We start from the raw sequence: 7,290 nt of genomic DNA on the forward strand, positions 1-7,290 counted from the left end.
TTGAGTAGGGGGACCTTGAGGGCGCTGCAGGATTTCAGTCCTTCACGGCGTAGTGTGTTACCAATTGTTTTCTTGGTGACTAAGGTCCCAGCTGCCTTGAGATCATTGACAAGATCCTCCTGTGTAGTTCTGGGCTGATTCCTCACCGTTCTCATGATCATTGCAACTCCACGAGGTGAGATCTTGCATGGAGCCCCAGGCCGAGGGAGATTGACAGTTATTTTGTGTTTCTTCCATTTGCGAATAATCGCACCAACTGTTGTCACCTTCTCACCAAGCTGCTTGGCGATGGTCTTGTAGCCCATTCCAGCCTTGTGTAGGTCTACAGTCTTGTCCCTGACATCCTTAGAGAGCTCTTTGGTCTTGGCCATGGTGGAGAGTTTGGAATCTGATTGATTGATTGATTGCTTCTGTGGACAGGTGTCTTTTATACAGGTAACAAACTGAGATTAGGAGCACTCCCTTTAAGAGTGTGCTCCTAATCTCAGCTCATTACCTGTATAAAAGACACCTGGGAGCCAGAAATCTTTCTGATTGAGAGGGGGTCAAATACTTATTTCCCTCATTAAAATGCAAATCAATTAATAAAATTTTTGACATGCGTTTTTCTGGATTTTTTTTTGTTATTCTGTCTCTCACTGTTCAAATAAACCTACCATTAAAATTATAGACTGATCATGTCTTTGTCAGTGGGCAAATGTACAAAATCAGCAGGGGATCAAATCCTTTTTTCCCCTCACTGTAGACCCTTGGAGGAAAGACTTTCACTCTCTTGTTTTCTTGCAGGGTCTTGCCTCTCCACGTCACTTCAACATCGCTGGAGTTGTCCACGCATTTTAAAGGACTTGTGTTTAGTCAGTGGACCCCACTGCCAAACCCCAAACCGACACCTCCCTTTCTGACACTCCAGGCATCTTTTAACGGTCCTTTGAACCAACTTAACCCAGCAAGTAGTGAAACTGGAGAGCACCAGCCAACCAACAGCCCTCTTTACAAGACAAGAGGGGTGTGTAGGACTTTAGGTTAGCAGGGTGGCAGAACTCGCAAACCATGAGTTGTAAAGCAAACACTGCTTAATTTTTGTGGTTTTTAAGGATAAAAGGGGATTTTAATGTTTTACTGTGTGAGGGGAGTTTTTAACTATGTACTCCTACATGTTTTACTGTGGGGTTTTTACCGGAGTTTGTGGCTAGCTGATCCTTCCAAGTACATTACAAGAGGATGTGTATAGTTCCATCTTTCATTTATTTCTACCTGAGCTAAAATAGCTTCCATCGTTTTTTGTTATTTTAACCGTGAGAGTCCTGCGAGGTCTGTGTACCGAAAGTTGTTTATTTAAGCAATAAGGCACGAGGGGGTGTGGTATATGGCCAATATACCACGGCTAAGAACAGCCCTTAAGGTGCCTTATTGCTTTTATAAACTGGTTACCAACATAATTAGAGCAGTAAAAATACATGTTTTGTCATACCCGTGGTATATGGTCTGATATACCACAGCTGTCAGCCAATCAGCATTCAGGGCTCGAAGCACCCAGTTTGTAAGTCTTGTTATTTATGTTTTTGTTTATTTATAACCCATTTTATTTATTGACATTTCTGTGATCTGGTGTTTTTATAAAGCGCTTCGCTTGATGCTTATAACTTTTCCAGAAGTGTAATGTGTGTATGGGAAGGAGGGGGACCATTGGTTATGTTCCAGTATGTTGTTGTGGACCATTTCTGAAGTTGTTTCTCTTTTATTTCCGCACTTAATTTGAAAGACTGTATGTGTGTGCGTAAGGTGTACATTGGAAATAAGCTTGACCAATCTTTTACTTCCTCTTTCAGTTATTTCCCCTCCCTTTTTTTCTTCTCCTAGTTCCATCTCCATCACTCTTTCACTTTCTACACCCGACCCCCTCTGTTCAGTCACCTTGTGTAGTTTGCGAAGAATATTACATTGTAACTCCCCCAAATACTTGTGCACTCCCAATAGTAGCTCAACTTGTGTCAGTGGAGGCTGCTGAGGGGAGGATGGCTCATAATAATGTCTGGAACGGAGCAAATGGAATGGCATCAAACACCTGGACACCATGTGTTTGATACCATTCTGCTTCAGCCATTACCACGAGCCCGTCCTCCCCAATTAAGGTGCCACCAACCTCCAAAACTGTTGTGTATTGCTGGGAAAATAGGACTCCAAAACTCTGTTGAATCAAAACATTGCACTTATTTATATCATTTGTAGCACCAACTGTTTTTACATATATTTATTTTACCACACACTGGCCCTTCCCTCATTCCACGACAGAGTTGGGGTGGTATTATTGGTCAGAATGACTTTCGTTCCATTGCTCTACTGTAGTTAGAAACTGATCTAGGATCAGATATCCAGAACCCTACCCCCTGGCGATGCAAAACAAACTCACCCATTGTACCTACTTGGAATCAGCACTTGTAGTTCCAGAAGTGAATCTGTTTTAACTTCCATGTGCCTGTTGTCGCCATATAAATAGATTGACTAGAATGGAAAAAAAAGCCCCTCAGACCATGTTGGCTTGAATGGGAATGACCGTTCTACTTATTGTATTTCTATGGTTGTATGCTGATGTAAAGGTCAGGACTGGTGCAGAACAGTCTGTAGGTTTGTTTTATTTCCCTCCGAGGATGGACAAGTTAGCAAACTACAGACAATTCAACCCAACTGGAAGAATAGATTGTTTTTACGTGTACACGTAGGTGTACAAAACATTAGGAACACCTCCCTAATATTGAGTTACACCCACTTTTGCCCTCAGAACAGCCTCAATTCGTTGGGGCATGGACTCTACATGGTGTGGAAAGCGTCCACAGTGATGATGGCCCATGTTGACTCCAATGTTTCCCACAGTTGTGTCAAGTTGGCTGGATGTCCTTTACGTGGTAGATAATTCTTGATACACATGGGAAACTGTTGTGTGAAAGACCCAGCAGCGTTGCAGTTCTTGACACACTCAAACCGGTGTGCCTGGCACCTACTACCATACCCCGTTCAAAGGCACTTACATATTTTGTCTTGCCCATTCACCATCTGAATGGCATACACACAATTCATATCTCAAGGCTAAAAAAATCCTGCTTTAGCCTGTCTCCTCCCCTTCATCTACACTGAAGTGGATTTAACAAGTGACATCAGTAAGCGATCATAGCTTTCACCTGGTCAGTCTCATCATGGAAAGAGCAGGTGTTCCTAATGTTTTGTACACTGTGAATGTACTGTATATGTCACTAGTTTAAGCTTTGTGGGAAAGCAACCCATTTTGCACTACTTTACATTTGTTAAACACTCATCTCCTTTGTGTTTGACCTTTCACCACACTGTCACTGGATCACTGAGGTCAGACACTTTATATTGACGTTACTGATGTGGGTGGGTGTGTCAACACGTCGGCAAGGCAGTGGAGCCTGAGTCAGCCGCTGTTTTTTTGGGGGGGAGGGGAAAGCTGAAAGAACTATTGGCCTTAAGAAATAATTCATAGGAATAATTTAGAAAAAAATGTGATTTGCGTAAATATGCAACACTGCAGTATGTCAGTGACTGGATTTTCTTTCCTACTCTGAGTAAAATTTTCAAAAAGGAATCAAAACAGCCTCTATCCTGTGTCTTATTGATTGGTGTAAATTAAGTATATTGTACTTAATACAAGAATAGAGGAAAGCCTTAAAGGGGCACTCAGCAGTTGCTACATCCATTTTGACTGAAACTAGATGTACCCAATCAATGATTATTGAATACAACTTAAATGCCACATGAGCTTAGTTCAACTGCCCTACCCCATCAGAACCCAACATATAAGCTTGCTTTAATCAAACATGACTCAATGTTTGAACAAAGTAAATGTAAACAAAACACTGTATAGCCTCAAAACATGGTTAAAACTATATTTTTGATATCATGGATGGTCAGTCCTTGCATCCATAGCTGTCTGTGAAAGGGTTTACATTCCTCCAGCCCAATTCCTCAGCTTTTTACCAAAAAGGGCAGGGATGACACTTTGTTTCTACTGCTAATTGCCACTTTAAAAGGAGAAACACACAAAGCCAGTCCAGAGTCATAATGTGCATACTCTGTCGGTTTATTTTTTACAAATCAGGAAGATATGATTTCATGTTATGTAACAGCCTGTACAACGCAACGTACAGAAAAAAAATACATATTAATTATCATAAAAAGCAGCACTGGGCCTTTAAATAACCCCATACAATTTTTCACATTTTGATTGGACGTTGCAAGCAAGTTAGTTTTTTTCCAAACCCCACTTTTTTGCAATAAATTAGGTTATACACAGTTGTGTGAGTAAAGTCAACTGAACCTTAGATCTTGACTAAAAACCTGTTGTTTTCCTCTCCTTTATCAAAACAATGACTTGGCAAGATGGCGCGGTTATGTATGTAGACTGTTATACGTAAGTATATCAGATTGGCAACAAAATAAAAAAATTATGGTTAAAAGAAGATATGCTTTAGAGAGCTGTCCACATATCCAAATATTCCCCCAAATATTTGATTGTGAAGAATTAACCCCGGTGTTAATCTTTAATGTAATATGTCAAATGAAGGGTGTTACTTTTAACGTAAAGCAGATCGGTAGAACGTAAACGGACAACGAAAAACAAAATGACAAAACCCCTAATGAATCACATTCGCAATGTAAACTCCAGCATCAGGGCCTGCATTTCGTAAAAATACTCAATTTCCCAAGAGTCTTTGCATGAACACACCGAGGTGTGGGCACACCCCTATGACTTTAGTGGCTCTGAACATTTCTCCCTGTTAAAACGATGACCATAGAGTTGTGTAGAGGACTCGTGCCCAAACGTCAGTTTTAGCATGGGCAGCGCCATTAGGGACTTTCACAATTTTTAAGTAGTCAACTGGGGGTTAAGGAAGCATCACATAACTCCAAGGAAGCATCACATACAGTGGGGAGAACAAGTATTTGATACACTGCCGATTTCGCAGGTTTTCCTACTTACAAAGCATGTAGAGGTCAAATTTTTTCATAGGTACACTTCAACTGTGAGAGACTGAATCTAAAACAAAAATCCAGAAAATCACATTGTATGATTTTTAAGTAATTAATTTGCATTTTATTGCATGACATAAGTATTTGATACATCAGAAAAGCAGAACTTAATATTTGGTACAGAAACCTTTGTTTGCAATTACAGAAATCATACGTTTCCTGTAGGTCTTGACCAGGTTTGCACACATTGCAGCAGGGATTTTGGCCCACTCCTCCATACAGACCTTCTCCAGATCCTTCAGGTTTCGGGGCTGTCGCTGGGCAATACGGACTTTCAGCTCCCTCCAAAGATTTTCTATTGGGTTCAGGTCTGGAGACTGGCTAGGCCACTCCAGGACCTTGAGATGCTTCTTACGGAGCCACTCCTTAGTTGCCCTGGCTGTGTGTTTCGGGTCGTTGTCATGCTGGAAGACCCAGCCACGACCCATCTTCAATGCTCTTACTGAGGGAAGGAGGTTGTTGGCCAAGATCTTGCGATACATGGCCCCATCCATCCTCCCCTCAATATGGTGCAGTTGTCCTGTCCCCTTTGCAGAAAAGCATCCCCAAAGAATGATGTTTCCACCTCCATGCTTCACGGTTGGGATGGTGTTCTTGGGGTTGTACTCATCCTTCTTCTTCCTCCAAACACTGCGAGTGGAGTTTAGACCAAAAAGCTCTATTTTTGTCTCATCAGACCACATTACCTTCTCCCATTCCTCCTCTGGATCATCCAGATGGTCATTGGCAAACTTCAGACGGGCCTGGACATGCGCTGGCTTGAGCAGGGGGACCTTGCGTGCGCTGCAGGATTTTAATCCATGACGGCGTAGTGTGTTACTAATGGTTTTCTTTGAGACTGTGGTCCCAGCTCTCTTCAGGTCATTGACCAGGTCCTGCCGTGTAGTTCTGGGCTGATCCCTCACCTTCCTCATGATCATGGATGCCCCACGAGGTGAGATCTTGCATGGAGCCCCAGACCGAGGGTGATTGACCGTCATCTTGAACTTCTTCCATTTTCTAATAATTGCGCCAACAGTTGTTGCCTTCTCACCAAGCTGCTTGCCTATTGTCCTGTAGCCCATCCCAGCCTTGTGCAGGTCTACAATTTTATCCCTGATGTCCTTACACAGCTCTCTGGTCTTGGCCATTGTGGAGAGGTTAGAGTCGGTTTGATTGAGTGTGTGGACAGGTGTCTTTTATACAGGTAACGAGTTCAAACAGGTGCAGTTAATACAGGTAATGAGTGGAGAACAGGAGGGCTTCTTAAAGAAAAACTAACAGGTCTGTGAGAGCTGGAATTCTTACTGGTTGGTAGGTGATCAAATACTTATGTCATGCAATAAAATGCAAATGAATTACTTAAAAATCATACAATGTGATTTTCTGGATTTTTGTTTTAGATTCCATCTCTCACAGTTGAAGTGTACCTATGATAAGAATGACAGACCTCTACATGCTTTGTAAGTAGGAAAACCTGCAAAATCGGCAGTGTATCAAATACTTGTTCTCCCCACTGTAACTCCATCCAGGTCATCAGGAGGGATCAGCCAATTAATTATACTCGTGAGAAAACATTCCATGACTGCAAAATGGAGATGGCCTCAATGGCGCTGCCCGTGTGCTCACCGACGCCATAATGGGACAGATACGTTGCAATCTCTAAAGACTTGAACGTAACTCTAGTGTAAACGACGACGTGTGAAAACGGGCACGTTCAGCAGGCCACAACATTGTGTAAAGTTCAGATAGGCATGTTTGTTCTTCATAACATAGTTCTATCTGGTACAGAATCATGATCTGTCTGCTCCTTTCCTTCAGATCAGTGCAGATGAAGGAAAGGAGACGAGGACTCAGGAGAGGAAGCCACTTCACACTATTCAAAGATGCAGATAGTGTTGACGGTTATACAGATAGAAATGTAATGTATAGAATAGACTCCTTTTATCCCATAATAAACAGTCTATATATCTATACTCTGCAACATGGGAAGGAGAAAGTGCCCTTGTGTTAGGGAAGTTCTTTCCACTGACGAAGAAGAAAAAAATAGGACAGTCGTGAGTAGAGAGGAGAGAGATGGAGAGCAGGAGTCTTACACACAGAGACAGACGTACGCATACATGTAGACAGTGGTTAGCGTTACACCTGGAAACATTTTTCTCCTGTTTTTTGGGGGTTCCTCCCTCTAAAACCTGTACAGGTGCTCTCAGGTCCTTCTCCTGTTCAGGGTTCTTTTCCAGTCTTTTTCTTCCGTTCTTCTTTTGG

Source organism: Coregonus clupeaformis, unplaced genomic scaffold (assembly GCF_020615455.1).
Source record: "Coregonus clupeaformis isolate EN_2021a unplaced genomic scaffold, ASM2061545v1 scaf0327, whole genome shotgun sequence".
Classification (NCBI taxonomy): domain Eukaryota; kingdom Metazoa; phylum Chordata; class Actinopteri; order Salmoniformes; family Salmonidae; genus Coregonus; species Coregonus clupeaformis.